The sequence below is a fragment of the Pinus tabuliformis genome, chromosome 6 (assembly GCF_031772625.1).
Source record: "Pinus tabuliformis cultivar Carrire ecotype Pingquan chromosome 6, CPIR1, whole genome shotgun sequence".
Lineage (NCBI taxonomy): Eukaryota > Viridiplantae > Streptophyta > Pinopsida > Pinales > Pinaceae > Pinus > Pinus tabuliformis.
This window is the reverse complement of record NC_142292.1, coordinates 533,906,307-533,932,729: the sequence shown is the minus strand read 5'-3', so window position 1 is coordinate 533,932,729 and position 26,423 is coordinate 533,906,307. Positions and strand designations below refer to the sequence as shown.

The window sequence follows — 26,423 nt, the reverse complement described above, 5'->3', positions numbered from 1 at the left end:
ATAAATAATGAAAACAAAATTATCAATTTCTTTTTTATATAAAAGTAATAATAGTAATTTATATCAGATATATAGATAATGAAAACAAAATTATCAATTCTTTTTTATATAAAAGTAATAATAATTTATATCGCATATACGAAAATAAACATACATTCCTTCCCACTTTTCGTAAATGTATATCTATAACAATGATTTATGAGTCATTCCTAGAAATAACAATGCAATTATATACATGTCATAAATAAATAAACAAATATTGTTATTAATGAAATAATCCAAAAAATAATAAACATAATTTAAATAAAAATATATATTATGCATTACGATTATATGTAATAATATAATTAATTTGAATTTGAAAATGTATGAGAGAATTTTTTTGTGAAAAATATAAAACAACAGATGTAATTAATTTGAGTTTTAAAATGTATGAAAGGTTTTTCTAGCAGCTATGTGAAAAATATAAAACAACAAATGTAGAGGGCAATTTCAATTTATGTGGCTTAAACTATGTTGGGAAAAAACAATAGGAATGATAGAGAGACTAGCTAATACTAGACCAGACTTGGAGGGGGGCGTTGAATCCCCAAAGAAGGGGAAGGTTGTAATGTAACTGATTCCGGGAGGATTGAAGCTAAAAAGGGCTATACATATATAACTGAGAATTCCCAATTGACACAGAGGAGTTTATTTGGATTGGATTATTATTAATGTTAAAGTTGAATAAACAAGTGATGATAAGAAAAAAAGAGTAACTCATAGAATAGAGCTATATGTATGTATTAGTTTAATAAACCTGTGAGAAAAAAGGAAGGATAACGGCAAGATGATAGAAGAGGGAAGTTGGTTCCATTAATGAGTTAGAAGAGGGAAGTTGGTTCCATTAATGAGTTTGAGCATCCAATAAATTTATTGGTGGGTTTAATTGACATGTTAAAAACCTTGGATTAAAGCAACCGACGGATAACAGAATAGACAAAGACGTATAGACAGAGACGTGTAGCTAAGCTGAATCTGAATCCATAGACATGCTTACACAGGTGGATAGAAATGATTTGGTTGAAATTATGGAGGAGGAAACAGAGCATTAAATGAAAAATTCATTGGTATGGTGGGCACATCCATGGCTTGTAAAGGTGGAAAAAGAGCATTAAATTCATATCGGGTAATATTATTGAAGAGGAAATAGAGCCTTAAATGAGAAATTCATTAAATTTAATAGCAGTGGTATGGTGGACACATATGAGGAGGAAACAGAGGCTTAAATCCATGGCTCATAAAATTATTGAATAGGAAATAGAGCCTTAAATCCATGTCTAATACACTCGGCACAAGGGTACAATTCTTGAGGAAACAGAGCCTTAAATCCATGCCTTGTGCACTCGGCACAAGGGTAAAATTATTGAGGAAAATAGAGCCTTAAATCCATCCGTGATGCTTAAACCAATACACAACTAAGGAGTGAAAAGGGGAAAAAACAACCACCAAATCACAGGTTAAAGGAACAAAGAACACAAGACACAACCATGGGAGGTGTTATATAGGAAAATAACAAACTAATCAAATCCAAATAATTCAGAGCTAGTGATGCTTGAATTCCTAGTGATGCTTGAATTCCTAGGGGACAGGATAAAGTGTTCAAGCTAGAGTGTGAGACATGCGTACAACGGCGGATTGAAGAAATGAAGAAAAGATAGGATTTATTGAGGAGGAAGCAGACCCTTAAATTCAAAATAAAAGTGGCTAAAGAACCCAGTGTAAAATAAAAAAAAAAATAGATACAGATACAAATACCTGGAGTTGAGATTTGATTCGATTTCTTTTCTTTAGCTAAATAAACTAAGCTTTGAACAACCCCACTTCTTTCCTTCTTTCATTTATTTTCCTGCAACGCCAAACCTTCATTTTTACAATACACCCTACAAAAACACAAGGTTATAAAATGGAATTAGCTCTTGCACCAAAGCAAAGATGAACATAATAAACTCTGAAATGAAATTAAATAGGATTGAATTAAACATGGAGCTGCATTCCGGACTACAGTTGGAAACCGCTCGCATGTGTATATAATATCAAGTTATACGCCCCCACCACACGAAATATTCCGACGACTCCACTCGCTAACTGCATGCGAGTGAAGAATCCCATGTGGCCAGTGTTCGATCGGGATTCGAACCCTGAACGTTGAGTACCGTCGACCTCAGGCTTCCCAACAGACAAGCCAGTCCGCTCAACACGAGCATCGCCCTTCTGAATTTGTCGAGCATGGCCATCGTGAGGACGTAGGCGAGTATTTCTACGATTGCGTTGAGGAAAACGCGTAATCAGATTTACCACGTTCAGGCTTAATCCATAGTACCCTACACGACAGACCAACCAGCTGAATGCCATTAAAACCATCCTCATCCGCGTCATGGGCGATTTGAATACGTCCACCAGGCTTCCCGATCGTTCCTCAGGCTCTGCAGAATTGTGCTCGTCCCTGTCCAATGCCAACGATACTCCCGCCCGCAGAGATTTCTCGTTCTTAGCCGCAATCGATCTCATGGGTTTCACGGAATCTTCCAGCCTGCCCTTGACGAGGTACAATCGCGGGGACTCTGATACAAATGGCAGAACGAAAAGGCAATACAAGGCCGAAGGAATCGAAGCGACTATGTACAGATATGTCCAGCTTCCAGAAAAGTAGGAGAGTGCTGGAAGTAGAGCTATGCCGAGGGAAAAGAAGTACAAAGTCAACATGCCAACTCGTCCTCTCTTAGACGGCCCAACGGGTTCAGTTTCCAAAACGAAGGAAGACAGCCCAACGCCGCCAGTGCTAATTCTCGTCAATAAACGCATAATCAAATAAACCCAGAAATTGGGCGAGAAGGCCGTCAAGAAACTGAGGATGGCGTTGCAAATACAAACCAACCTCAGCACTCCCTTCCGTCCCAGCGAAGAATCAGATAATTGCCTAAATATTCCGGCACCTGCATCAGTAAATAATCATCAAGATCCAATAACTGTAACCAAGCAAATTCTTAACAATTACTTGAAATTCTTAATGATCTAGCGGCAGCAAAGTGCATATAAAGCTTCAGAGGTGGAATTATCAAAATTACCGATCAAACACCCGGTGAAAAATGCAGACTGCAGAACCCCAACTTTATACTTCAGATCACAAACTAGACCCCATTTAGAAATCGTCGAAACTCCGCTCCCTCCCTCCCAGCTCCATGACGCCTGATCCATGGAACACACAGATCCCGTGGAACTGCAGGATCCAAACCCGCGCTTCATGGAAAGGAAACCGTCGAAGGGTTTCTTTATGTTGCAGTGCCAATTGGGCCCATAGTCTGCAAAAATCATGACCAATGCATGAAAGGCCTCGAGAGTCCATGCATGATTGGAGAGCACAAAATGCTTGACCTGCCATCGTCCGAATTCTACCGTCCATTTCTGAATTGAAAGTCCATTATTTTTTGGTTTTTTTAAATTTCAATTTTTGCTTTTCTCTTTTTGGGAAAGGATGCGTTGATGCTTTTGCCTTTTTTAAATTTTTATTCTTGTGCTTTCTATTTTTGAAAAAAGATGTCACGTAAATGTTTTCGCTGCCAGGTTCATGCTTTTTCCGTCCAGATGCTTTGGTTGCCTTGTTTTTTCATAAGGGAAATATGAAATGCACATCTTGCGAAAAGGGTTTCAATTTATGTTTTGTTTTTATTTATTTGCAGTTTATAATTCAATGTACAATTAATTTTTATTTTAAAATTTTATTTATTTTTCGGGATGTTTATAGTAGGGTGTTGAAAGGCTTTAGGATCAAAAAGTTTGATGGATATATTATGTTATTTATTTTTTATTTTATTTAATACTTGTTATATGAAATTTTTTGGATATTAATATTATTTTTTATTTAAAATTGCAAAGCAATATGTATTTAGGGTAAGTGTATTGACAAATTTGCAAAAGTGTTTTTAATAAGTTTTAAAAAAGGCAAGTGGAAAATTGTGTGTGTGCGAATCTTTACAATGAGATGCGTCCCACTGAAAATATAAGAATATAGGAATTAGTGTAGCCATATAAATGAAATGGCTAGAAAGCTCAAATGAACATCAAAACACTCACCTCGTGATATATTTCACACAGCCAAGCCAAAAAAAAAAATCATGAACATCTCAAAACTCATACTTAATTTGTGTCTTCCATAAGAATTTTCTCTCTATCACTGGAGTAGGATTATTGTCCATTTTACTTTTCTAGGAAACAAACTTACTAAGGGCTTTTAAAAATGTAACTAAATATTGTTTATCAACCCTAATGTACTTGGATTTGAGATTTAACGACATATGAGGAGCTTGGGTGGATGGGAATTTTTTAAACCAATTTGTGTCAACTCAACCCTAATGTAGTTGGATTTGAGATCTAACAGCATGTGAGGGGTTTGCGTGGATAGGAATCTTTTAAACCAATTTGTTTCCACAACAAGTCAGATATATGTTTCTATGAATTATTATTTAGTATTTAAATTTCTTCTACTCTTCCATTGTTATAGTTAGCCCAGTGAAAAACATTTTTTTGTGGTTAATTTGCTAACAAGATGTAGCACTATAGAAGACTTGAACATTTTTTAGCATGCGAGATTTCCCTCTTTTGCATGGCTACTATTCTCAACGTCCCATTTTGATATGGCTTCTTGAAACTTATGTTTTTTTCATACCCACATTTTAATTTGATCTTAGGTATGTTCTTAATAGTTTTATCAAAGTATGAATTTCACCATGAACATTACACGTGCTTAAATTAAAATCGGATGAATATCATAAATTAGGTAACTCACAACAGTTGTAATAGCCGAAGAATAAACTTATCTAAAAGAAACCATAGATGCTTGGCGTACCATAATCCAACTAGAAACATGAACATGTTAAGAGGTATGCTATTGGTTGAACCTAATGAAAGAGAAAAATATCTATCATTTAAAATATAAATAAACTTTACATGAATTTTATAGTATGTAATTGTGGTTTTCCAAAAGGAAAATGACACATGTATTCCATGTGAAAATGCATATCATTGGATTCCAAAAATAAGCTCATAAGTTCCCTTCATAACACTACCAACTTCCCTCGATGGGGGTGCACATGCATTGGTACAAATGGCATGACATCGACCATCCAAGCCTGCCTACCCTCCACGTGAATTTAACGTTGCGGTGATGACAAGACCCGATACCTACTCCTCTGGTGTGACACTCCCCCTCAAGCTCTCTGAGGATAAATGCAAACCTTTGTACATGATTTGGCTCAATTCAACAGTTTGGGAAATATGTTTGGTTGGTAAGGAGTTTGATATCGGTCGGGTTTTATCTTTATGGTGCCTCACTAGGGTTGTGGCCTTGTGTGAGGAAGGAAAAAGACACTTGTAGTAGCTTGAAGTGGTTTGACATTAGTCTCCTGGTCTATCCTTGGGACCATGGTATAGAGGCAATCGCGGCCTGGTTCTTCTCCCTCACTTCTATTGGCAACAAAGCCTTTTCATCACTCTGCTAGCTCTTAGACCCTCTCCCGCTCATGCAGACCACCACAGGTCTTCACAGGTGTGAGGATTTTTATTTGTCATTCGGTATTTTATGCTTTGAGGTCGGGTCTCCCCTTTGGCCCGAATAATATTTCAGTCTCTCAAATACCATTTGGGGGTAGGGTTTATGTTCATGTGCACCCTTGGGGTGGTGTCTCAGAATTATTTTACTCCGGAAACTGTGTTGAATAAACTGGAGCCCTTCTCACCTTCCTAGTAGTACTATAAGGATAGTGGCTCATCCCTTCTCAGGTCTCTGGGTCTAGAGTATATTGCTTCCCTTACAAGTATTCGACAACTTTCTCTGTAGGCTCCCCCTATTGTTAGCTGCCACCATCAGTGCATAGAGAAATGTTATGCTGACAGGGCCTCCCTCCCCGTGAGTGGGGGTAGCAGGCCTAGGTAGGGCACCCTATACTAGGCCATCACTCGTCCTCCTCTACCTCTTCTAGTCAGGAAATAGAGGATATTGAGGTTCTTCCCCCAACTAATTTGATAGGCCTCCTAGTAGCTCATGCCTCTATGAAATCGATCGTTGAGCAACTGCAACACATAAAAATTGACATTGACATTCTCCGAGACTACAGGTACAAAGACTACAACGAAATTTTTACCTATCTCACTAACATTCAATACAACCAGAATACCATTCTAGAGCAGTTGGACAACCTCCTGCATAGCTAGTGTCACACAAATGACCATCTCTGCAGCTTAAAGGGATGGGCGGAACATATTAACTTCCACATTCATAACTGTTTTGGATACTTTGCAGAACCCCTTGTAATGCTCCCCATCCCCCTCCTAGAAATGTTGTCATTAGTTCTGGTTTCTTCTTGTGTCTATCACATCTTGCTAAGGCCATATAGCCATCTGAAAATAATGTATGTAAATTGTTTATGTTGGTATTCTCCAGACCCCAATGTCATAAATTTTGGTTGGAATGAGGGAGCAGAGGATGTCGAGAGCATTTTTGTTTCAATCATACAGATATTGTAATTTATGGTTGTTATTAATTGTAAAACTTGTGAACCAAATTTCCTTTTTAGATAACACTTAGGTCTGGTTGATTAAGTTGTCCATATGGTATTGCGCAGTGATTTTTTGAACATATTTTGGTACATTTCGTGGTTATAACATATTCTTCATCATAAAACGACACTCTTGGATTATAGTCGCACAAATTACAGTCATTGAACTTGGGGAGTGTTTATAAAGTGTTGTTTTGATGTATAGTCATCATTTTTCAAGTATCTCTAAGTTTTCTTAAGGAGTTGGTATGTGTCGTGCATGGTTCTATGTATAAATTCATCTTGTTCGCCCCTTGCCACATATTCCAGACTTGGACGAATATTTGGGTTGAAAGTAAAGTCATTAAGGGTAAGAGCACACGAACACACTATGAAGCCTTGATGGGGAATCCTTCGTTATTTGGAAGAGCACCATACACCATCCAAGGGAACAAGGCTCAAAATAATGGGTTTTCTACTCAAAATCTCAATAAAGCTTTGTATCCCACCTCTAAGATGAGGTAGCAAATGAGGCATAGAATGATTTTGTATGTCTAATCAATTAAGGCCCATCCATCTTCGAATTTCTTTCCAACAAATTTTAATGTTGAATCTTGAATTTCACATTGTCAATAATGCTAGAACTCTGTACATTTAGAGTTATAGTATTTCTAGTGAGTTAATTCCCTTACTCGTTCGAGAAAATGTCTTCACAAATATTATTCATTGTAAACGAATGTTACAAAACAATTTAACCTAACCTAAACAAAAGAAATGGTATGATAAAGTCAAACAAATGTTGCAATAAAGAAATTCATAGAAATAAGATATAAGTTTTTCTTTTTCATTCCTAGAACTAAAAATGAACTTCACTTCCAATACAAAGTTTGCAAGTAAATCGCAAAAAAATGGTGTGACAATCTACAAAGTTCCAAAAGATATTATGTTCATGGAAACTAATTCAAGGATGTTTGACTAAAACTCAACTCTTTTACTAAAAACTCAACTCTTTTGGGCTATTTTAGACACAATGAAAATGAAAATATGTATCATAATTGTTAAATATGTAACCATTTCATGCATTGCAAAATTTTCATGAAAACTAATTTAGGGATATTTTAACCAAAATTCCTACTCTTTGGGTTATTTCAAACAACTAAAAATTAAAATAAGTAGCATTAGGTAAGACATACTAAGGTGGTTTTGTTTTCATTAGTTTTTGCCTTGTTTTGAATTTCCCATTGGGCATAACTAGAGGGCTAAACATGTAAACATTTATTCTATTTTAAGAGAAAAAATATTTTGTTCTTGTTTCCAAAAAAGAGTATAGAATGCTAAGGAAAACCACTCAAAAGTAAAAAAGATCCTAAAAAAAGAAAATAAAGGATCCTCCGGTATTATCTAGTCCATGCAGATTTGAAAGGGTGGCCATCTACCATTTATACAAGTTTTTCCTGGAGATAGCTAAAGCCAGATAAAATGAAATTTATCTCTGTGTTACTTTTACTTTCACACACTGGGTGGAGAAACCTATCGTGGGTTTTAGAAATAAAATTAATTGTATCACCAAAATAACTCTCATCTTATCTCATATTTTATTTATTATGTGTATTTTTTTTATATTTATTATGTAATTTTTGTTTTTGTTGATTATCTTTCTTTAAACTCATACACATGAAATTATATTTTTTAAGGTATATTTTAATTTGCAACTTTTATATTGAAAAAAGTTCATCTAACACTTCAATTATCATCTATTCATATCATAACACTTATCATAACTGCATTTAAACCAACACGGTCTAACATTTTAAAAAATTTAAAAAGTTCTACACAAATGCAATCTTACACAATGCATTGAAAAACACCAAATATCTCTGTAATTAACAAACCATTAATATTTTTTTTTGCTATCCATTAATTTTTTAGACTTTTTTTTGTATTGCATTATTTAACATTTTATATATTTATATAATTAAATAAGAAGCTATATATAATATATAATTTGTTGGTTGAATTCTGACTGGTATGATATATATTTACTCAATCGAAATTGTACCATTTTTGTTTGTTTATTTGAAATTGTGTAAGTGTGTATTTAGCTGAATTGTGCATTTGCTTGTCTAAAATCACATATATGTGAGTGCCTTTGAGGATGCTTATTTGCTTTTGTATTTTGACATGAAATTGTATATTGAGTGTTTGCTTGTTTGAGCTTGTATTTTGTATGCTTTTTATATTGAAATTGTATATATATATATGAATGATTCAATGAATATTTATTTATGAATACTTGTATGTAATTTGAAATTGTAATCATGTGTTTCTTGTATTGAATTCTGAATTTGAATGTGTATGTATAATTTAGATTTTAATTTGTATATTGCCTATTAGCTTTTTAAAAAGTTGCATAATCATATTTGACAAAGTTGCTCAATTCCTTCATCAAGGTCTATAATGAACATTGACTGTCAGAATAGTTTGCATGAATATTAAATAGGAACATGCAATCAAACAAATTTAATTTGATTTTAATTTAAGCACTTGTAAGGCTGATGGTGAAATACATACTCCAAGAAAACTATTAAGCACATATGATTGAATAAAAAAGTGGGTAGGAGGATGCTCCTCATAGTAAAGATTCGCACACACACAATTTTCCACTGGCTCTTTTTAAAACATATTAGAAATGGTTTTGCAAATTTCTTTAGACACTTACCCTAAATACATATTGCTTTGCAATTTTAAATAAAAAATAATATTAATATCCAATAAATTTCATATAAGAAGTATTAAATAAAATAAAAAATAAATAACATAATATATCCATCAAACTCTTCGATCCTAAAGCCTTTCAACACCCTCCTATAAACATCCCCAAAAATAAATAAAATTTTAAAGTAAAAATTAAATCAACACTGAATTATAAACTACGAATAAATAAATAAAAACAAAATATAAATTGAAACCCGTTGGAAATATGTGCCTTTGATATTTCCCTTTTGAAAAAGCATGGCAACAAAATGAACCTCACAACAAAAGAATCGGCCCAACATGGATGGAAAAAGCATAAACCTAGCAGCAAAAACATTTACATGACATCTTTTTTCAAAAATAGAAAGCACAAGAATAGAAATTAAAAAAAAAACAAAAGCATCAACCCATCCTTTCCAAAAAGAAGAAAAGCAAGAATTGAAATTTAAAAAAACCAAAAAAATAATGAACTCTCATTTCAAAAATGGACGGGAGAATTCGGACGATGGAAGCTCAAGCATTTTGTCCTCTCCAGTCTCGCATGGACTCTCGAGGCCTTTCATACAAAGGTCATGATTTTTGCAGACAATGAGCCCAACTGGCACTGCAACATAGAGAAACCCTTTGAGGATTTCCTTTCCATGAAGCACGGGTTCGAATTCTGCAGTTCACCGGGATCGGGCGTCATGGGGCTGGGATGGAGGGAGTGGAGGGAGTGGAGTTTCGACGATTTCTGTTCATTTCTACTCTGTTTAACTAATGCTAATTCTATTTCATTTCAGTATTTATGTTCATCTCTATTCTAGTTTGCTGAACTAATCCCATTTCATTTGCAGGAAAATGAATGAAAGAGGTGGTTGACTAATCCCAATTTTAGATATGTAGAAAGAAATGAAGAAATGAAATCGAATCCCAATTTCAGATATGTAGAGATGGTCCTGTATCTGTATCTCTCATTTTGATTAGTTTAAACATGGTGCTTTTGCCATTTTTATATTGAATTTAAGGCTCTGCTTCCTCCTCCTCAATAATTTCTATTACATTTAATTTTTCCTTCATTACCCCAATCTGCATGTGTACACGTCTCTGGCTCTAGCTTAACCAATTTATCCCTTGCAAATTCAAGCACGACTCGGACTGGGTTTTTAAATGACTTCTCATAGCTTTGTATTTGGGTTTAATGTGTTGTGTATTAGTTTGGTTTGTGGTTTTCCTCTATAATCTTCTTTTTTTATTAGTTTAACCCATGGTTGCTATCTATTGTGTTCCTTGTTTGGTGGGACTTTGTTTTTTCTCTCTCGGTATAACTCACTCGGTGTGTATTGGAGGTTTTTTTCTATAACGTGTTGTGTATTGAGCCATTTACATTGGCCATGGATTTAGGGCTCTTTTACAACTCATTACATTACATTACAACTCAGCTCTTTCGCGTCAATTGGAAATTCTCTGTTATATATAGCCCTAACCCTCTTTTGCTTCAATCTTCCAGAATCAGTTACATTACATTACAGCTTTCGCCTTCTTTGGCACCTTTACCATTCCTACTCCAGTCTCCAGTATTACCATTCTTTTGTCACCTTTACCATTCCTACTCATTTATCTTCCTCCAGTCTCCAGTATTACCTATTCCTACTCATTTATCTTCCTCCTGCGTAGATTTGAAACGGCGGCCCTCTACCATTCGTACAGGTTTTTCCATGAGATAGTAAAAGCCAGATAAAATGAAATTTATCTCTGTTACTTTTACTTTCACACGTGCAGAGATATATCATGCATTTTAAAAAGAAAATTATTTGTATCATCAAAATAATTCTCATCATATTTTATTTATTATGTATATTTTTTTCTTATATTTATATGTTATATTGTAATCTTTTTTATGCAAACGACTCATATAACTGTCTCGCATTTTTTCCCTTAATATTTATATGCTATATTGTAGGTTTGTTCTTGCAAATGGTTCAGATATAACTAACTGTTTTATATATGTTTTTAGGAAAAGTGTGAAGAAAGGGAAAATTTGTTTTCTCTCTAATATCTATATGTGTTATTGCATGCAGATTTATTATTTGTAGGCAGGACTGTTTGGTTTTGTTTAAAAGTTGTTCCTCACTGGTTATAAATTATTCTTGTTTTTATTTTTCCTTTTTCTTTTTCTCAGATATTGTAAGAGAATTATGCACACGATTATTAATAAAGTTATATTTTTTATACAAGGGTTAAAACTCCTTCCAAGTGCTCAAGGAGGATGGGGCCTCATTCTTCTTTGAGTATACTTGTACTTTTTGTTTCTATCGATTATTTTTCTTTAAATTCATACACATCAAAATACATTTTTTTAAAGTACATTTTACTTTGCAACCTTTATATTTAAAACATGTCATCTCACACTTCAATTATCATCCATTCATATCATAACGCTTATCACAACTGCATTTAAACCAAAACACGCTGACATTTTAAAAGATTTAAAAAGTTCTACACAAACACAAATTACACAATCTTACGCAATGCATTGAAAAACACCAAATATCTCTCTAATTAAAAGACCATTCATTTTTCTTTTGCTATTCATTAATTTTTTAAGTTTTTTTTTTTTGTATTGTATTATTTAACATTTTATATATTTATATAATTAAATAAGAAGTTATATATAATATATAATTTTGTTGATTGAATTCTGAATGGTATGATATATATTTACTCAATCGAAATTGTATATATATGTTTGTGATTTTGAAAACGTTTTACGTATTTATGTTTATATTTTGAATTGAAATTGTACTATTTTTGTTTGTTTATTTGAAATTGTGTAAGTGTGTATTTATTTGAATTGTGCATTTTCCTGTTAGAAATCACATATATATATGTGAGTGGTTTTTAGGATGCCTATTTTCTTTTGTATTTTGACATGAAATTGTATATTGAGTGTTTGCTTGTTTGAGCTTGTATTTTGTATGCTTTTCATATTGAAATTGCACACGCACACACACACACACACACACACACACACACATATATATATATATATATATATATATGAATGGTTGAATGAACATTTATTTAAGAATATTTGTATGTAATTTGAAATTGTAATCATTATGAATATTTATATGTAATTTGATTTCTTGTTTGTTAAATGGCATGCTTTAGCTTGATTGATGATATGATGGTGATAATGAGAGCGAGAGAGATAATGAGAGTGTGAGGTGGGAGAGAGAGAGAGAGAGCGGAAGAGGGGTGGGTAGAGAGAGCTAGAGGGGATGCAAGAGGAGGGGGAGGGAGAGAGAGAGAGGAGGGAGGGAGAGAGGAACAGAGAGAGATATGTGGGTGCAGATAGGGGGAGCGCGAGCATGAAGGGGAGAGAGAGGGGGAGGGGAAGAGGGAGCAAGAGAGAGACAGGGAGAGGAAGAGAGAGAGTGTGAGAGGGAGAGGGGCAGAGAGAGGGAGAGGGGGAGTGGGGGAGGAAGAGAGTGGGATAGGGAGAGAGAGAGGGAGATGCAAGGGCAGAGGGAGGAGGAGGCAGACGAGGAAAGGAAAGGAGAGGGAAGTAGATAACATGAGAGAGAGAGAGAGAGAGAGAGAGAGAGAGAGAGAGAGAGGGTTAGGGGGAGAGAGAAGGTGAGGGGGAGAGGGAAAGAGAGGGAGGGAGAGGGAGCGAGAAAGAAGAGAGGGGGAGGGAGAGGGGGAGAGAGGGAGGGTGTGAGATAGAGGGAGCAGGCGTGCGCGCGCGCGAGAGAGAGAGAGAGAGAGAGAGAGAGAGAGAGAGAGAGAGATATGAGGGGAGAGAGGAGGATAGGGAGAGGGAGTAGGGAAGAGGGGAAGGGAGAGGGGAAGGAAGAGGAGTAGAGAGAGATAGGTGGGGTAAGAGAGGTGGAGAGGGAGAGGGGAGCGAGAGTGGGAGGGGGAGAGAGCGAGATAGGGGGATGGGGAGAGGGAGAGAGAGGGAGAGAGAGAAGGAGAGGTAGAGGGGAGAGAGGGAGTGGGAAACAAAGTCAAAGAGGGTAGCATGGGGTGAATAGAGAGAGAGAGGGGGAGAGGGAGATGGAGAGAGAGGGAGAGGTGGAGAGAGTATGATAGGGGGACGGGGAGAGGGATAGTGAGGGAAATAGCGAGAGAGCGGAGGGAGGTAGGAGAGGAAGAGAGAGAGAGAGAGAGAGAGAAAGGGAATGGGGGTAGGAGGGCGAGAGAGAGGAAGGGAGTGAGAGGGAGAGGGAGAGAGGGAGAGAGAGGGTGGGGGGGAATGGATAGGTGGAGAGAGATAGAGAGGGGAAGAGGGTGGGAGTACGGGAAGGAGAGATGATGGGAGGGGGGGAGAGGTAGAGGGAGAAGAAGAGGAAGTGAGAGGAAGAGAGAGAGTGAGAGAGAGGAGGGAGGGTGGAGAGGGGGAGAGATGGAGAGAGGAATAAAGGAGGGAGGGAGGAGATCGAGAGAGAGGGAGAGAGAAAGAGATAGGTAGAGGGAGAGCGGGGAAGGAGAGAGAGACGGGGGAGGGAAAATTAGAGAGATAGGGAGGGAGAAGGAGAGAGGGAAAGGTGGTTGAAAAGTGGAAGAGAGAGTGAAAGAAAGAGATGGGGAGAGAGAGGGAGAGATAGAGGTTGAGGGAGGTGAGGAGAGAGAGTGAGAGGGATAGGGGGAGAGTGGTGACGGAGAGAGAGGGAGAGGGAGGGGGAGGAGGAGAGAGAGAGAGGAGGGGAGAGAGAGGGAGAGGGGGAGAGGGAGGGTGGTATAGGGGGAGGAGGAGAGAAAGTGAAAGAGGGGGGAGAGAGTGGTAGAGGGAGAGGGGGAGTGGGAGAGTGACAGGTGGAGTGGGAGAAGGAGGGGAAGAGAGCTGGAGCGAGGAAATGGGAGAGGGAGAGGAAGAGAGAGAGAGGAGGAGAGGGGGAGAGAGGAATAAAGGGAGAGAGGGTTAGAGAGATAGGAGGAGGAGGAGGAGAGAGGGGGGGAGTGACAGGATGATAGGGTGATGTGGAGGGAGAGGAGTTGAGAGGAAGATGGTGGGGAGAGATAGGGGGAGGGGGAGAGTATTATTTGGATATTGCGAGCTAGAGAGGGAGGGGTGATGGAGCAGAATGGGAAAGGGTGAGATGGAGACAGAGAGAGAGAAGGAGAGGGAGGGAGAGGCGGAATTAGATGAGGAGAAGGTAGGAGATGGAGATAGAGAGAGAAAGGGTGAGAGAGGGAGATAACAAGAAGAGAGATAGAGGGAAAGGGAGAGGGAAGGAGATAATGAGAGGAGAGGGGGAGAGAGAGAGAGAGAGAGAGCGGGAGGTGGAGTAGGAGGGAGCGAGCTAGAGGGAGAGGGGGAGAGGGAGGGGGAGGGGGAGGGAGAATGGGAGGGAGAGGGAGGGAGCAAGATGGGGGGATTGGGATAGAGAGAGAGAGAGAGGTGGGGTAAGTGAGGGGGAGGGAGAGAGTGGCAGGTGGGGGGGAGAGAGAGTGAGAGAGAGAGAGAGAGAGAGAGAGGGAGTGAGGGAGAGATAGTTGGAGAGGGAGATGGGAGGGGGAAGAGAGAAAGAGAGGGGGAGTGGAGGAGGGAGAGGGAGAGAGATAGTGAGAGGGGGGAAGGGGGGGGAGGTGTAGGGAGAGGAGGAGATAGAGAGAGAGAGAGGTAGAGCGATAGAAATAATGTGTGTGAGTCTGTGTGTGTGAGAGAGCGAGACGGAGGGAGAGAGAGTGGTGTGGGTATGGAAGGTGGGGGGGACATGGAGAGGGGGAGAGGGTGGGAGAAGGGGAAGGGGAAATGGTACGAAAGGGGGAGAGAGAGAGGGAGAGATAGAGAGGAAGGTAGAGAGAGGAAGGGAGAGAGCGGGAGAGGGAGTGGGGAAGAGTGAGAGAGGGAGAGAGGGGGAGAGAGAGAGGGAGAGGGGGAGAGAGAGAGGGAGAGGGGGAGAGAGAGAAAAGGACCAAGAGGAAGAGAAACAAAGGGGGAGAGAGAGATAGAGAGAGAGAGCGAGATGGAGATATGGGGGGAGATATATATATATATATATATATATATATATGGAGAGAGGGAGTGAGAGAGAGTAGAGAGGGGGAGGAAGAGTGGGAGAGAGAGGGATGGAGGTGTGGGGAGAGCGGGGAAGAGGGGGAGAAAGATAGGGAGAGGTGGAGAGGGAGGGAGAGAGAGAGGGTGAGGGAAGTGGGGAGAGAGATAGTTAGAGTGAGGGGGATGGGGATAGTGAGAGAGAGGGGAAGGGAGAGATACCTTCTCCTTCTATATCCCTAGAACGGCAAATAAACTTCATTTCAAATACTGGTTTTGAAGGTAAATCCAAAAAAATGGTGTCACAATATATAAAGTTCCAAAAGATATTAAGTTCGCAGAAACTAGCTCAAGGATATTTTACTAAAAACTAGTACTCCTCAAGGCTGCTTCAAGCAAAATGAGAATTGAAATCGGTATCATCAAGTAAGGCATACCAAGATATATTCTTTTCTTTCTTTTGAATTTTCCATCATGCATAGCCAAAGTGCAAAATATGTAAATGTTTCTAGTATTGAAAAAATTTCACGAGTACTAAGTTAAGGATATTTTAGCGTAAATTTCTACTCTTTGGGCTATTTCAAATAACTAAAAATCAAATAAGTACCATATGGTAAGACATACTAAGGTGGGTTTGTTGACATTCAAGTGTGCAAAATTTCCTTGTGGGGATGTTCATTGTTTGGAGTTCCTCTACACAATGATTCTTTGGCACAATGAAATTCAGAGTGGTGATTGTAAATTTTATTAAGTTTTTATATAAATAATTATATGTATTTTATAAAGTTTTAAAGGGCATTTTGTAACTTTTATTTATATGTGTTTATTAAAAACATTTACTAAATTGCTATAAACCCTAAACCATAAACCTTAAAACCTAAGCATTTTTTAACATGTTAAAATTTATTTGTAACATTTATTTAATTGTTTATTAAAATAATTTACTAAAGTGTTATACACCATAAATCCTAAGCCTTAAACCTCAATCCCTAAACCCTAAACCATAAATCCTAAATTTTTTATAACATTTTTAAAAGCATTTTGTAATTTTTATTTAAGTGTTTATTAAAAGGATTTTCTAAAGCGTTGTAAACCCTAAAACCTAAACCCTAACCATTTTACAACAATTTGAAAAATGTTTTCTAACTTTTATTTAAGTGTTTATTAAAAGCATTTACTAAAGTGTCAAAAACCCTAAACCCTAAACCCTACACCCCAAACCCTAACTCCTAAACTCTAAACCCTAAACCCTAATCATAAAAGATAAAAGCATTTACAAAAGTTTTATAAACCCTAAACATAAACCCTAAACCATTAAGAGTTATATAACATTTTACCAAGGGTTTTGTCAATGTTTTTAAAGTGTTTATTAAAAGTATTTACTAAACCATCCTTAAACCCTAAACGCTATGCATTTTATAATATTTTAACAAGCGTTTTGTAACCTTTTTTAAGTGTTTCTTAAAAGCATTTAATAAATTCTTATAAACCCTAAACTCTAAACCCTAAGCATTTTATAACATTTTAAACCTTAAACCCTATACCTTGAGCATTTTATAGCATTTTAAAAAGCGTTTTGTAACTTTTTTTCAAGTGACAAAACTTTTTTTCAAGTGTTTATTAAAGGCATTTACTGAAGTGTTTTAGACCCTAGACCCTAATCCCTAAACTCCAAATCTAAGCATTTTAAAACATTTTAAGAAGTGTTTTACAACTTTTTAAACTGTTTATCAAAATCATTTACTAATGTCTTATAAACCCTAAACCTTAAGAATTTTATAACCTTTTAAACCCCAAACCTCAAACCCTAAACTCTAAACCCTAAGTATTTTATAACATTTTAACAAGTGTTTTGTTACCTTTTTTAATGTGTTTATAAAAAGAATTTATTGATGTTTTATAAACCTTAAACCCTAAACCCTAAGTATTTTATAACATTTAAAGCCTAAACCCCAAACCCTAAGCATTTTATAACATTTTAACAAGAATTTTGTACCTTTTAAGTCCAAAACATTAAACCCTAAACCCTATATCCTAATCATTTTATAACATTTGAAAAACCATTTTTTAATTTTTTTAAGTGTTTATTAAAAGCATTTACTAATGCATTATAAACCCTAAACCATAAACCCTAAGAAATTTAAAACATTTTACCAAGCGTTTTGTAACTTTGATTTAAGTGTTTATTAAAAGAATTTATTAAAGTGTTATAAAACCTAAACCCTAAACCCTAAAACCCAAACCCAAAACCACAAAACCTAAACCCTAAGCATTTTATAAGCTTTTAAAAAGTGTTTTGAATCTTTTATTTAAGTGTATATTAAAAGAATTTACTAAAGTGTTATAAAACCTAAACCCTAAACCCTAAACCTTAAACCTTAAACCCCAAACCCTAAACACTAAAAATTTTATAACATTTAATAAAGTGTTTTGTAACTTTTTTTAAGTGTTCATTAAAAGCACTTACTAAAGTGTTATAAAACCTAAACCCTAAACCATAAACCATAAAATCCAAATCCTAAACCCTAAACACTCAAACCTAAACCACATGCCCTAAACTATAAGCATTTTATAACATTTTAAAAAGTGTTTTGTAACATTTATTTAAGTTTTTATTAAAAGAATTTACTAAACTGATATAAACCCTAAACCCTAAACGTTAAACCCCAAACCCTAAACCTTAAGAATTTTATAACATTTTAAAAACCATTGTGTAAATTTTACTTATGTTTTTACTAAAAGCACTTACTAAAGTTTTATAAACCTTAAACCCTTAAACCTATACCCAAAACCCTAAACCCCAAACCCTAAACTGTAAACCCTAAGTATTTCATAACATTTTTAAAAGCATTTTGTAACTTTTATTTAATTGTATATTAAAAAAGTTTACTAAATTGTTATAAACCCTAAGCCCTAGACCCTAAACAATAAACCCTTAACCCTAAGCATTTTATAATCCCTAATCCTTAAACCCCAAACCCTAAACCATAAATCCTAAGCATTTTATACTAGTTTAAAATAAACTTTTATTTAAGTTTTTAATAAAATAAATTACTAAAGTGATATAAACCCTAAACCCTAAGCCCTAAACCCTAGGCATTTTATAACATTCTAACAAACTGTTTTGTAACTTTTATTTAAGTGTTTATTAAAATCATTTACTAAAGTGTTATAACCATTAAACCCTAAACCATAAATCCTAAACCCCAAACCCCAAACCCTAGAGCTTAAAGCCAAAATCCTAAAGCCTAAACATTTTATAACATTTTAAAAATCATTTTGTAACTTTTATTGAAGTGTTTATTAAAAGCATTTACTAAATTGTTATAAACCCTAAACCCTAAACATTAAACCCCAAAACCCAAACCTCAAACCCTAAAACCTAAACCCTAAACCTTAAAACCTAAATCCCAAACCCTAAAACCTAACCCTAAACCTTAAGCATTTTATAAAAGTTTAAAAGGTATCTTTTTAAATTTTTTTAAGTGTTTATTTAAAGAATTTACTAAAGTGTTAGAAACCCTAAACCTGAAACCCTAAAACCTAGGAATTTTATAACATTTTAAAAAGTGTTTTGAAACTTTTCTTTAAGTGTTTATTAAAAGAATTTACTAAAGTGTTGTAAACCCTGAACCCTAAATGCTAAAAACCAAACCCTAAACCCTAAACCATAAACCTTAAGCATTTTAAAACATTTTAAAAAGCATTTTGTAATTTTTATTTAACTCTTTATTAAAAGAATTTACTAACATTTTATGAACCATAAACCCTAACGCCTAGAATATAAACCCCAAACACTAAACCGTAAACTCTAAACCCAAAAACTTAAAACTTAAATCCTGAAGCCTAAACCCTACACATTTTATAGCATTTTTAGAATCGTTTTGTAAGTTTTATTTAAGTTTTTATTAAAATAATATACTAAAGTGTTATAAACCCTTAACCCTAAGCTCTAAACTCCCAACCCTAAACCCTAAACCCTAAGAATTTCATAACATTCTAAAAATCATTTTGTAACTTTCATTTAAGTCTTTATTAAAAGAATTTACAAAGGTTTTATAAACCCTAACCCGCAAACCCTAAAGCAAAAACTCTAAAATTCAAACCCTAAAACCTAAACCCTAAACCCTAATCATTTCATAACATTTTAAAATGTTTTTTGCAACTTTTATTTAAGTGTTTATTAAAATAATTTACTAAAGTGTTCTAAACCATAACCCATAAAACCTAACCCTAAACACCAAACCCTAAAACCTATACCCTATACCCTAAATCCTAAGCATTTCATAACATTGTAAAATGTGTTTTGTAACTTTTATTTACATGTTATGAATCTTAAACCCTAAACCCTAAGTATTTTATAACATTTTAAAGACCGTTTTGTATCTTGTATTTAAGTGTTTATTGAAAACATTTACTAAAGTATTATAAATTGTAAACCATAAACCATAAACCCTAATCATTTTATAACATTTAAAAAAAAATTGTAACTTTTATTTAAATGTTTATTAAAATGAGTTAATAAAGTGTTATAAACCCTAAATCCTAAAGCCTAAACCCCAAACCCTAAACCATAAACCCTAACAATTTCATAAAAAATTTTAAACTAGTTTTGTAACTTTTATTTAACTGTTTATTAAAAGCATTTCCTAAAGTGTTATAAACCCTAAACCCTAAACCCGTAGCATTTTAAAACATTTTAAAAAGTGTTTTCTAACTTTTATTTTAATTGTTTATTAAAATAATTTACTAAAGTCTTATAAACCCTAAACCCAAAAACGTAAACCCCAAACCCTAAACACGAAGCATTTTACAACATTTTAAAAAGAGTTTTGTAAGTTTTAATTGAGTGATTATTAAAATAATTTACCAAACTGTTGTAAACCCTAAACCCTAAATCGTACACCCCAAACCCTAAACGCTAATCATTTTATAACAATAAACATTTTGTAACTTTTAAGTGTTTTATCAACCATAAACCATAAACCATAAACCCTAAACCCTAAACTCTAAACCCTAAGCTCTAAGACCTAAATCGAAAACCAAAAACCTTAAATGCTAAATCCTAAACCCCAAACCCTAAACCCTAAGCCCTGAACCCTAAGAATTTTATAACAATTTAAAAAGGGTTTTGTAACTTTTATTTAAGTATTTATTAAAATAATTTAAGAAAGTGTTATCAACCATAAACCTTAAGCCATAAACCCTAAACCGCAAATCCTAAACCTTAAACCATAAACCCTAAGCATTTTATAACATTTTAAAAAGTGTTTTGTAACTTCTTCCACCTCCACCTCCACATCCATCTCCTCCTCCTCCACCTCCACCTATACCTATACCACCTCATACTCCATGACCACCTCCTCCTCCTCCACCCCCACCTCCTCTACCACCTCTGCCTCTACCTCCACCTCCTCCTCCTCCTCCACCACCTCCTCTTCCCCCATCTCCTCTACCACCTCTACCTCTACCTCCACATCCTCCGCCTCTATCTCCTCCACCACCTCGATCTCTCCCTCCTCCTCCTCCTCCTCCACTTCTGCCTCCTCCTCCTCCTCCACCACCTCCAACTCTCTCTCGTCCTCCACCTCTGCTCTCTCCTCCTCCTCCTCCTCCTTTGCCTCTTCATCCTCATCCACCACCAACTCCAACTCAACCTCCACCTCCACCACTATCTCCTCCTACTCCTACTCCTTTTCATCCTCCTCATGATATTCCTCCTCTGTTTCCTCCTCCTCCTCCTCCACCTCATACTGCACCTCCACCTTCACCTCCTTTTCCACTCATCCTCCACCTTCACTTCCACCTCCACCTCCACATCCACCTCCTCCTCCTCTTTCTCCTCCTCCTCCAAACCCTTTTCATCCTTCTCCTCCTCCACCTCCACCTATACCTCTACCACATCCTACTCCATCACCACCTCCACCTCCACCCCGTCATCCACCTCCTTCCTCCTCCTCCACCTCCAACTCCTTCACCTCCTCCACCTCCAACTCCTCCTCTACTTCCTCCTCCTCTCCTCCTCCTTCCGCTCCTCCTCCACCACCTCAAACTCCGCCTGCTCTCACTCCTCCTTCTTCAGCACCACATTTGCCTCTACCTCCTCCTTCTCCACCACCACCTCCACCTCCGCCTCCTCCTCCTTCTCCTCCTCCTACTCCATATCCACCTCCACCAATTCTAACTCCTCCTGCTCCTCCTCCACTTCCTTCTCTTCCACCTACTCTTCCTCCACCTCCACCTCCTCCACTACCTCTACCTTTGCTTCCACCAATTACACCACCTCCACCTTCGCCTCCTACTCCTCCTCCTCCTCCACCACCACCACCACCTCCACCTCCACCAGCTAAATGTCCACCGCTTCTACCTTGTCCTCCTCCTCCACCTACAAATCGTCCACCACCTCTACCTTCGCCTCCTCCACGGCCTCCTCCTCCACATCTGTCACCTCCTCCTCCTCATCCTCCTCCTCCACCACCTCCTCCTCCCCCTCCTCCATATCAGCCACTACCATCACAACCTCCTCCTTCTCCTCCTCGACCACCTCCTCCTCCTCCTCCACCACCACTTCCACCTCCTCCTTCTCCTCCTCCTACTCCATCTCCACCTCCTCCTCCTGCTCCACCTATGCCTCCACCTCCACCTCCAAAAAGAGGCATGGTTTCAAATGGGCAAACAAAATTATCCATAAACCATATCCATAGTTGCAGGAAAAAATGTAAACCAGACATTTAAACAAAGATCCAAGAAGAAGCGACATGGCTCAAGAATGTTAAGATAATTCCAAATGACAGAAATGGCTACTTACCTCAAGCGTGATTTGAAGTAGAGTTATGAAATGCTAGATGATCGAACACACAATCTTCATATATCGAACACACGCCCTTCAAAGATAATCAGTCTGATGCTCTTCCATGAAAGATACAGATCGAACACACGACCTTCATATGCTCAGTCTAACACTCTCCCAACAAAGATACAAATCGAAACGCAACTTTCAAAGATCTTCAAAATATTCAGTCTGACGCTCTTCCATTAAAGATACAGATAGAACACACGGCCATCATATAACATATTCACTTCTCCCAACAAAAAAACAGAGGAAACAACATTGGCGCTACCAATGAAAGCACTATAGGCGAACAATTAAGCATGACCATGGTTTCCGTGATCAAGAAGATAATTACATATTGGCTCTGATACATTGTTATTTTTGAAATCGGCCCAAATGGCTATGAACTAAATGGCTCGAATTCAAGAAGACACCTCATAAAAGCAAAAGGTTACCCAAATATAGAAAGTAGAATATTAATTTCAATGACAGACGGAAAAAGCAAAAACTAATTTAAATTTAAAAAGAAAAATACTAATTACATTTGCTCAGGCAAAAAAAAATCAACCATTAAATTCAAAAAATGCAAAGGAAGGCAAAGTAAAAGATTAAAAGTTAAATTTAAAAAAATTGTTAATTTCTTTTTAGGTAAAAGATTGGGAATTTTAAAATGAGAAAAACCAAATATTTGGTGACAAAGTAAAGAATTAAAGATTTTAAAATAATATTTATTTTATTTTGAAGTAAAAAATGGTCAGTTTGCCCACGGGGCTTTGGATTGACTGTGAATGGGTGCAATGTTAAGGCACTTCTTGCCATAGGTCAATGGTTCAAATCCCTTGTGGGTGCTTACCTAGCAAAAAAAGAAAGGGCAGTTTCTTTTGCAGCAAAAAAGACAAAATTTCAAAGTTAAAAAAGTAATGGTGAAATTTAAAAACTCAATGTGTAAATTTCTTTCTTCAAAGTGCAAATACTATGCACAAAGTTAATGCTCAAATTTGAAATGTCAATCTTTATATTAGTGACTTTCAAAGTTAAAAAAGTAATGGTGAAATTTAAAAATTCAATGTGTAAATTTCTTTCTTCAAAGTGCAAATACTATGCACAAAGTTAATGCTCAAATTTGAAATGTCAATCTTTATATTAGTGACTCACACTATCTGACTGGGTTTGAATTCACACAATTTCCAAAAAAGCTCTAAAAGTAATTATACATAATTTTTTTGCTAAATAATAAAATTGTCAAAATAGAATTTGGGGATAAGTTGTTAAATAAGGAAAAAAATTATTAAAATTCATATGGCTTAATAACATTTTTCACTAATAAAATAACTTTTTAAAGTAATAAATAAATGTATATAGATTAATAATCATCTTCATTAAAGTCATATGGATTAATAATCCTCTTCATTAGTAATTAAAAAATAATTAATTTATATTATTTTCTAAATACTTTTAGTTTGGAAATTTGAATAATAAATATATAAATAAAATATATATTTCAACGTTTGAGATAACCTAGTTTTTTCAATATTTCTAAGAGCATTTCAAAACTCTAGGAGTATGGAAAATCTAGCCACTAAATCAATGTGCTTTTTTAAGTACAGCCAACTAGTTATTGAATTAAAACAATGAGGTAGGAAACACAGATTGGATTTACCAATAATATTTTGATCTATACAAATATATATTAATATATTTATCTATAAATTCACTAATTATAACGAATTTATTATTAGATATTTCTATATATTGCACTATATATTAACCCCCACAAAATTGTTCTCCTTATTTAATGTAACCTTTGACCACTCTAAGGAATATAATATCTGATAAAATATGTGCCCCTTAACCAAAAATCATTATGAATGTAAAAACACTAATATGACCCACAACCACTAATTCAATGTGATCACTCATACTCTTACATAATTATAAACCCTTCCATAATGAAACCTCTAACCACTATTACTATTAAAAAAAAATGACACTTGATAATTCTTAAGGGACTAACTCTAAAATTAATTAAACCATAGTGAACTACGATCTTTAAAACACAATCAATTCTAGAAACTATGACCCCTAGTACACTTCCCAATCATGAAATTGTAATTAGTGAAATTTTGCAACACACATCAATTTTAATATCTAACACATTAACTATAGCATTAAAACTATATCTTTGATGTACTTAAATGGCATAACATAGTGATAAATTTGAGTGAAGTGTAACTCCAAATTCAATCCCATAATAAAGGATTATAATAAATGTTGTGTATTTTGGAGATGATATTTTGATTATGGATATTGACCCAAAAATCACTTTTCATTTGGCAACATATGGTAGTTGTTTTCATTATGGATATTGACCCAAAATGAATTTTTCGTGAGTCAACATATGATAATGATCTTGACGAGTGCTCACATTTCATCCATTAGATGATACAATGATGGTGTATATTTTGTAGATCATTTACGGTCTTTTTGTTGGTTTCTGGAGTTCATTTCAACTATTCTTCCTTCCATCAATTAATATTAATCAAGTATAGATATGATTTTTTCTATATTTAGTTATATGTATTTCAAAATTATAAAATTTCAAAATTGTGTATTTCTATATGGTTTTTTTTCCTATTTTCAGTATTCAATGCAGTATGAATAATACATATTCTTTATTCAATTCCTATTTAGTCATGTTTATATTATTGTGTCAAATATATGCATTGTTAAATTAAGCTTTTGATATCTCACTTTTTTTTTCTTATTTCTAAATTTTTCCTAATGAGAGGGAGTAATTTTGCAAGAATAGGGAGAGCCTCTAACATTAAATTGAGTACTCTACAATAAATTGGTCAAGTAATAATGACAATAAAAATGTAGAACTAGGAAAAACACATTCGTGACATGCTGAATATGAACCAATATGAATGTGAATATTCTAATAAGTCCATTTGGATCCCCTATTTAATAATTTCACTAGACATGAAACAAACCTCACTAATTAGTCCTCAAAAAATATTTAAAAATCTTCCAATAGATATAGAGCACCTCAACACATACAAACAATGTTTCTTTGCTTTTCGCACATCCAATTGTCCCTACAAATAATTGAAGTTTGGTATGTTGACTCTTTAGACGTAGACAAGCAAGAGATTATGTATCATCCTACAATTGACCATATATATATATATATATATATATATATATATATATATATATATATATATATATATATATATGATCAGTTAATAATCTAACATAATATTCCCAATTCCACCACAAGCTTGAGAAGAAAAAGGGGATATAGTTTTACTCCTTCTAGATGTTGAAAAAGAAGAAGAAAGGGAAGCATAATTATACACAACCATTTAAATTTGACCTCTTAGTACCTGTGACATAATCTCATAAGAATATTGCATGATAAGACTCACGGAGCTGGAAAACAACACAACCTAAAATTATACAATAAATGTGAATGAAATATTTCTAGGTCTTCAACTAGAAGACCCACAACAACAACAAAATATACACACAATTGCATGAAATTTTTTTGAGGATACACTATAGAGTGTAGAAAAGAAAAGAAGCCTAGAAAATTAGAACAATTTCTAGAATAATCTATTTGGCCTAGCGTCTTGTAGTTTCTTGGACATGGAAAATATGTATTCATTGAAATATTACTATAGAAAATTATGGTAGTTCAGCAAAAACAGGAACACAAATAATCGACCCCAGACAATCTCAACATAGAAAGAAGCTCATCATAGGTATAGAACTAAGGATAGTTGACTGAACCCAATAGGAAAAAAAATTGAACATTGACTTGACTTGTGATTCACCCCATGTTAATATGATAACAATTATAGAAGAAAATGATGGTCAAGGTAAAACCCGATCCATGCAGATTGATACTGACGAAACTACATCCAATCATTCTAGGATTCATGACATATTGAGTTGGATAGTAGCAATATTCACTCTAAAGACAACAACATGAAATGGAGATTTGGTTGGAATGTTATAACTAGGAAATACACCAACATAATATAAACATTCCAATAAGAATTAATGATCCACCTTTTGGAGTCCAACAATTAGTATGTAAGTTGGTCGAACACACGATATATATGCCTATAGTTATGCTAATCACCATAATTATAAGTTAATTATTAGGTTGATGGAAGATATTTAAACCCCATGGAGTATGTTGGAACATCCATAGTAATATTAACATATTTCATCACTAAAATGTTCCACTAATATTTTTTGTTACTATTGA

The 26,423-nt window shown here is 35.4% G+C and overlaps 1 pseudogene; it reads right to left on the bottom strand.

Annotated features, from left to right (window-relative positions):
• Positions 1-2,040: 2,040 nt before the first annotated feature.
• Positions 2,041-26,423, bottom strand: part of LOC149259634 (organic cation/carnitine transporter 4 pseudogene) — a 38,012-nt pseudogene continuing 13,629 nt past the window's right edge.